This window comes from Dromiciops gliroides, chromosome 1 (genome assembly GCF_019393635.1).
Source record: "Dromiciops gliroides isolate mDroGli1 chromosome 1, mDroGli1.pri, whole genome shotgun sequence".
Classification (NCBI taxonomy): Eukaryota; Metazoa; Chordata; class Mammalia; order Microbiotheria; family Microbiotheriidae; genus Dromiciops; species Dromiciops gliroides.
The window spans coordinates 675,031,454-675,038,983 of record NC_057861.1 but is presented as its reverse complement, the minus strand read 5'-3'; positions in this window follow the sequence as shown (position 1 = coordinate 675,038,983).

Genomic DNA, 7,530 nt, shown 5'->3' with positions numbered 1-7,530 from the left:
AAAAGAAGTGGAGTCTTGAACTATGATGATGATTGTCATTTTTATTCAGCTTAAGTTTTTCTTCTTTAACCCCTCCATATTGTCTGTCAGTCCTTTCACCATACAAATGCTTTATAAAGTTAGTAATTAAAGACAAAAGCAGATTAGCAAAATTATGGACAAAATGAGCATATCTGGAATTTAAAGGGCTTTCTAAGGTTGTCTCAGAATCACAGTTCAGCTGGGGTAGGGCTGAAAATGCAGGTAGAGAAAGCTGCACATGTACAAAATCAGGATCTGAGGAGGGTAGATTAGATCTCATGACCTCCTGGCAGGAGAATCAAGGAGAGGAGGGAGAGGAGGTGGGGTTCCTAGAGAAGGGGAGGGGACCACCTCTCCCACATGGTGCACAGCCCAGGAATCAAACTCAGGCCTGGGTTTCCCTTCCCCTGCTTCTAGGGGATTAAAAGCTTCTAGAGAAGCCCCCAGGCATGCAAAATTAGAGCAACAATTAGTGTTAGAATTTGAAAAAGCTGCAGAAATCAGAGTTTTCTCTGAAAGAGCATGGCTGGGAGAGGGGGAACACCCTTGTGTGAGCACCTTGCTGTCTCTTCTAACAAAAATAAAAATAAAAAATCCACAAAAACAAAGCATTAACATGATCTTATCCCCCATTTGTCTGGTTAAACAGAGTAAAATAAAAAATAGGGTATTTAGGGAGTTGAAAAACCCCATTTGAAAATGTAAAGGGAAAAAACAGCCAGTACTTAGCGGTTTAAAGGGACAGGGTAGGGGAAATTTCTTACCCAACTGGAAGATCAGAAGACTGAGGTTCAGCTTTCCTTTTTGTGGTCAGCCATTTGTAAAGGCTAAAATTCTAGCTAAACTATCTAAAATCTAATGAGTGGTCACCAATAAATTATAAGCTTTAGCAAGAGTTATACTTTTAAGCATTTATTAAGGAGAATAAGAATTTGGTAAAGAGAGAGAGAAAGGCCTACATTCATCTATCTATTAAAGGGAGAGTGCATTTCTAGCTCCGCTCTCCACCAGAGTCCACAGAAAAGAGAGAGAGTCAGGGTGCCAGGCTCCCCCTTCTTCCTCCCACAAGCAAACGTCACTTCCTGATGCCAAAGAAAAGACACATGGTCTTGCCCTCAGAGACTTTCACTTCATGGCAGAGCTTTTCTACAGTAAGTCTCCAGCAGGTGGCATCATTCCAATCATTACATCAGGAATATTTGAAAGTCCTCTATTTCAGTAAATATCCATTTACCACCCTGAAGGATTACACTCAGTTTTGCAGGTAGGTGATTCTTGGTTGTAAACGTAGCTCCTTTGCCTTCTGGAACATCATATTCTTTTTTTTTTTTCACTTACTTTCATTTTTTCTTTTATTCAAGTTTTCATGTACAAAATTATTTTTTTGTTTTGTTTTGTTTTTTAATTAATAAAGTATTTTTTTTCTGTTACATGTAAAGATAGTTCTCAACCTTTGTTTATACAAGCTTTACAATTTCAGATTTTTCTCCCTCCCTCCCCTCCCTCCCCCCTCCCCTAGACAGCAGGTAATCTGATATAGGTTATATATATATATATATATATATATATACACACATAATAACATTAATCCTATTTCTGCATTAGTCATGGAACATCATATTCTAAGACCTTCTCTTCTTTAATGTGGAAGCTGCTAAATCTTGTGTGATCTTGACTGTGGCTTCACAATATTTGAACTGTTTCTTTCTGGGTGTTTGAAGTATTTATTTATTTATTTATTTATTTTTTAGTGAGGCAATTGGGGTTAAGTGACTTGCCCAGGGTCACACAGCTAGTAAGTGTTAAGTATCTGAGGCTGGATTTGAACTCAGGTCCTCCTGACTCCAGGGCCGGTGCTCTATCCACTGTGCCACCTAGCTGCCCCTGAAGTATTTATTTTAATTTTTTTATTTTTGCGGGGCAATGAGGGTTAAGCGACTTGCCCAAGGTCACACAGCTAGTAAGTGTCAAGTGTCTGAGGCCAGATTTGAACTCAGGTACTCCTGAATCCAGGGCTGGTGCTTTATCCACTGCACCACTTAGCTGCCCCTGTTTGAAGTATTTTCTCTTTGACCCCAGAGCTCTGGAATTTGACTAGGAGTTTTCATTTTGCGATTTCTTTCAGGAGGTGAACAGTGGATTATTTCAATTTCTATTTTACTTTCTGGATCTAACATATCATCAGAGCAGTTTTCCTTGATAACTTCTTGAAATATGACATTTAGTTTCTTTCTTTACTCATGGATTTCAGGTAGTCCAATAATTCTTAAATTATCTCTCCTCAATCTATTTTCCAGGTCAGTTGTTTTTCCAATGAGATATTTCACATTTTCTTCTTTTTTTCTTCATTCTTTTGACTTTGTTTTATTGTTTCTTCATGTCTCATGGAGTCATTAGCTTCCACATGTCCAATTCTAATTTTTAAGCAATCATTTTCTTCAGTGAGATTTTGTACTTCTTTTCCCATGTGCCCGATTCTGTTTTTTTAAGTTCTTCTCTTCAGTAATGTTTGTGCCTCTTTTACCATTTGGACAAATTGTGTTTTTAAGGTGTTATTTTCTTCTGTATCTTTTGGTGTCTCTTTTTACCAAGATGTTAATTCTATTTTCATAATTTTCTTGTATCACTCTTATTTTTTCCCCTAATTTTTCCTCTACCACTCATTTCTTTCTTTAACTATTCCAGGAATTCTTTCTGGCCTTGTGTCCAATTAGCATTTTTCTTTGAGTTTTTTTTTTTTCTGTATCTGTTTTCTTTTCTTTTTTTTCTTTCTTTCTTTTTTTTTTTTTGCGGGGCAATGGGGGTTAAGTGACTTGCCCAGGGTCACACAGCTAGTAAGTGTAAAGTGTCTGAGGCCAAATTTGAACTCAGGTCCTCCTGAATCCAGGGCTGGTGCTTTATCCACTGCGCCACCTAGCCGCCCCCCTGTATCTGTTTTCACATTGTTGTCTACTCCCAAGTTTATGTCTTGGTCTTCTCTGCCACAGTAGTAGCTTTTTATGGTAGAATTCTTTTTTGTTGTTGTTTGCTCATTTTTTTTTTTAGACTATTTCTCAACTGAATTTTATGTTAAAGTTGGGCTTTGCTCATCTTGGAGTGTGTAGGCACTATCCCAAGTTTCCAACTTTTTTTTTGTACTGCTATTTTCAGACCTAGTTTTGGGGATCTGCAAGTTTTTGTTGCTTCCAAGGTGATAGAATCCTGGGAGAGGTGTGGTCATTGCTCTTCTGGTCTATGATCTGGTCTTTACCCAGGAAGGCCTCTGGTTCTTTGCATCCACAATCTGCTAGCAATCTTCTTTACTTTGGAACTGTGACCAGGGCCCCTGCCCCCTTATGATTAACTACCAGTGTTCCTCTGCATTCTGGAACTATGACCCAGAACTGCATACGAGCCTGAGAGTTGCTAATCAGTGCCAGCTTGACCCAATGCTAGCAAGGGGTCCCCCGAAATCTCTTTCTGACCATATTTCCTATCCCCTTACTGTATACTGAGAGTCTTAGAGCAGCTACAGCTGTACAGGCTCCAGACAGGCCTCCACACTAGTGCTGCAGACTTCTCCTGCCACCTTTTTACATTTTCTTAGGCTGGAAAAATGTTTCATTCTGATCTTTTGTTGGCTCTGCTGCTCCAAAATTGTATTTGAGGCATTATTTTAAAGCTGTTTGGAGGGAAATGTTAGAAGAGTTCAGCTGGGTAGCTGCCCTTAGTCCACCATCCTGGTCTCTACCCAAGCTTATTGAGGATAGACATAAACGGTGAAATAAATATACAGTCATTTGAGGAAGGGTCACCCCTTTCTTGATCCCATCCACTTGGAGTCTACCTCACAGGGTTTTTGTTGTGAGGGTCAAATGAGATACCGCATATAGTGTTTTGCTGGTCTCAAAGTAGTACAGAAATGCCAGCTAGCAGGTATTGTTATTGGCCCTCTTAGCCTTTTGTCATCTGCAAATTTGATGAGCCAGAGGAGCAAGCTGGCCATCGATACCTTTATGCAAGATCTCGCAGGTGATGGATCTGGGCCAGGCTAGCTTTTAAGCACCCCAGAAACAATCCTAGGTAAGATCCCTGGGCACCCTTAGGGCAGACAGGTAGGGCCCCTTCCCACCTGCAGGAGGGGAGACTAAGGTACTGAGCCTACTTGGAGATATAACTCGGGGACTTGAGATTGCTCTTTAGGGAGTCCCTGGTCTGAGAGTGGAAACCACTGGCCCCTTCCTTTAGAGAGTCCTTAAAAGGGATGTGAGCTGTGAGGGGGTGAGTCCTATCCTCTGGGAACTCCTGTTCTGAGGAGGGGAGGCACAATCACAATAGCTAATAATATAAACTTCAAAATATACATTGTCCCAAAAGTCTTAGTACAGTTTTAAACTATTAAAGCAGCTTTAAAAATAGCTTACAACTGCACCAAGACCTTTGGGACTCTCTGTATAAATACATATAAAGCGCTTACTTGGGCAGCTGGGAAGGTTTAAATGCTTCAGTGCTGAGGAAATGGAATGTGTGATTCTGGGCAGCAAGGCCATGAGGAAGGCAGCATTCTGTGGGAGGGAGGAGTAATTTAAGAAGGAAGACTGAATAGGACTAATTCCCTCACCCCACTCCCATCCCACACAACCTGAGCTGCGTTCTGTCCCTGGAATCTGAGACCATTTTCCTCAGAGACTCCTCCCCGCCCCTCACCCCCCAATTCTATTCATGAAGAAATGTCACCTATTCTACAGAAGGGAAAATTGAGTCTCAGACAGAACAATAAAAATGTCTGGAACACCTGAGCCCTAATCCTTCATGTATACACCTCCCCCCACCCCGATCCCCTACGCAAACACATACACACACTCTTTTAAGTAATGTTTTCGGAGAACCCTACTCTGTGGACTCTTTAGAGGAAGGAGGGGAAAGGAGCAATGGGGGCCAATCCCCTGGAGGATGGTGGGGGATTGGCTGTTGCAGGATGCATGTTCATGAGGCAATCAGCAGTTCTGCCTGGGAGAATTCATTCAGGGGCATTAATAAAACCAGAGGCTAGGAGGCGCTGATTCCTGAGCTCTGGGTAAGGGGAACAGCTGGGCTCTCTCTGCCCCAGGCCCTCTTTAAACAAGGAGGCTGTCAAGAGGCTCTCTGGTTCCTAATTGAAGTGGTGCTGAGTGGGAGAAGAGGGGAGGGGGAGCGCTGACAGACTTGTTAGAATTGGAATAGACCTCAGTGAGACTATCTGTGTCAATCTGAACACCATGCCCCTACCATTTACAGATAAGGGAAAAGCAATCTCAGAGAGGTACGGGAACTTGTCCAATGTCACACAGCTAATCCTGGGGAGATTCCAGGAACAGGGCTCTTTCTACTACGCAACATGACTCCTTCCGGAAGATATTAGCAATTCTGACTTTCCTCCTCCCCCACTCACCCCCAAAGCAAACAGTACAGGATACTGACTTTCCTTCAGTCTTCTCCCTAGGAATTCTCCCTAGAAAATGGCATTCTCAGAAGGAGGGAAGTCAGTAGGAATCTTAGAAGGGGTTTTTATCAAGTATTTGATCTTGGGTGCTTAAGCTGGGTGTTGCTTTTTAAAAATATACTTTTGGATAACTCTATTTCCAATATAGTTTCCTTTGTAATCCTAGGTATTTTGTTTTATCAAGTAGTGTATTGTATTCTGAGAAGGGGTCCATAGATTTCACCAGTCTGCCAAAGAGGGCTGTGACACAAAGGTTGACAACCCCTGATGTAAATCAACCTCTCTCTTTTTACATCTGGAAACTGAAGGCAAGAGAGCTTCCTTGGGAGCAGGGTCCAGTTTGGGTTTGTTTTTGCATTTCTTTGTATCCCCATTGCTTGGCACTGTACTTGGCACATAGTAGGCGCTTAAAAAATGCTGACTGACTTGGCCAATATTGCATAGGTAGGTTCAGATTCAAACTTAGGTCTTCTGACTCCTACCTACCTCCTTCCTCTCACCAATTCCCTTTATCCTGAGAACGAGCCCTTCCCCCCTCCCCTCTTCCTTCCCTTTTCCTGGTACTAACTCGAATCTATTTTATAGACACGCAAGAGAGGGCAGAGGGGGAGGCCCAGATCCACCTAGCAAGGGGGCTATTCCTAAAGTGTTCCCAATCCTACTGGACATCCTCTTGAGGGGGAAGGCACTGAGAGTCCCAAGAATTTGCCCTTCTAATTAATAGCTTTTATCCGCCTCCCTTCAAGTCCTGGGTCTTTGAGTCCCTTTCATTCCTAAGATTTGGCAATAGACATCAAGGAACACAGGTTCCTTGTTCCTTGTGAACATTTTACAGATGGGTAAACTAAGGCAAGAAGTCAGAGATGAGACTGAAATCCTAGAACCCTGCTTCTGCTCCCCCCACCAACCTCTGAGACACCCAGCTGACTCCAAATGGCTGGTAGGAGAGGTGGAGCTGGGGAAAGTTCCCAGACTGAATAATTAATGTGTGATCAAAGTGTGTGTGTGTGTGTGTGTGTGTGTGTGTGTGTGTGTGTGTGTCTCACACATGGGAGACAATGTAACATAGAGGGAAGAGTGCTAGGTGTAGACCCCAAAGAGAAGCAGGTTTGAATCCTTACTTTGATAGTCACTAGTTAAGTGATCTGGAGAGCTCGCTTAAAATCCCAAGCCTCAGTTTCCCCATTTATAAATATCTATGATGTCTATCTCACATTATAGTTAGGAAAATGTTCTGGAAATCTTACAGCACATGAAAAATTCTGGTTCCCAATATGTATGTGCACTTGTGTGTACATATGAATATGCATGTGTATAGCATGTCGGTATATCCATGTGCCTGTGTGTCCCTTTGTCCATCTGTTCGCACATGTGATTATGTGTTCGTGCACATGTGTATGTGGGTGAGGCGTGTGCCTGGGAAGAAGCAAATTCTCCTTCAGGGAACACATGTGACATGACGGCACACAGTGTCAGCTTCCCAGCACCCTCAGGGCTGTTGGCTTTGGTGGTGGTAGAGGACACGTGAGCCATGAGGAGGGGGGGAGGGAATGATATGAGCCTATCCCCCCCCTCCCAACCAGGAAGGCGGCCAAATGAGGGGGGCGTTCAGCTGCGGAAATTGAAAATCTGTATCCCCTGGGCCAAGCCTGCCAACTGCTCTTACTGATACAGATGCAAAGATAGAAAAAGAAACAGAGATAGAAAGAGACAAGGAGATATGGAGAGAGAACGGAGGCAGAGACACACAGAGACTGGAAAACACAATCAGAGAGAATCACAGTCTGGACAGCACAAGACCTAGGACTAGAACTCAGGTCTCTAGACTTCCAGACCAGGGTACTTTGCCCCTCCTCCACCTTCCTCTCTCACCTCCCTCCTCCCACCTCCCTCTTTCACTTCCCTCTTCCCACCTCCCTCTTCCCACCTTCCTCTCCCACCTTCTCCCACCACTTTACCCAGTTTCAGGCCTGACCTGCTCTGCTGCCCCTCACTATCTCAAACAGGTTGATAAGAGGTGATCCCAGGGCTCCCGAGGCTTCCCCTGC